We start from the raw sequence: 212 nt of genomic DNA on the forward strand, positions 1-212 counted from the left end.
ATCTGGAGATTAGAGTGGTTGTGGTTGTCGTCGGAGTTCCAGAGAGCAGAGCCATGGCAACTCAAGGGAGAGAGTCCTCGATTTTATTTTACTTCATTTCTTTTTTTTGGGGTATTTTTGAGAGAGAGAGAGAGAGAGAGAGATTTTAGCTTCCACAAAAAATTGGAGGTGGTCAGTGTGTCCGGCGGACAAAACAAATCTTTTGGCTGCGA

Source organism: Asparagus officinalis, chromosome 1 (assembly GCF_001876935.1).
Source record: "Asparagus officinalis chromosome 1, Aspof.V1, whole genome shotgun sequence".
Classification (NCBI taxonomy): Eukaryota; Viridiplantae; Streptophyta; class Magnoliopsida; order Asparagales; family Asparagaceae; genus Asparagus; species Asparagus officinalis.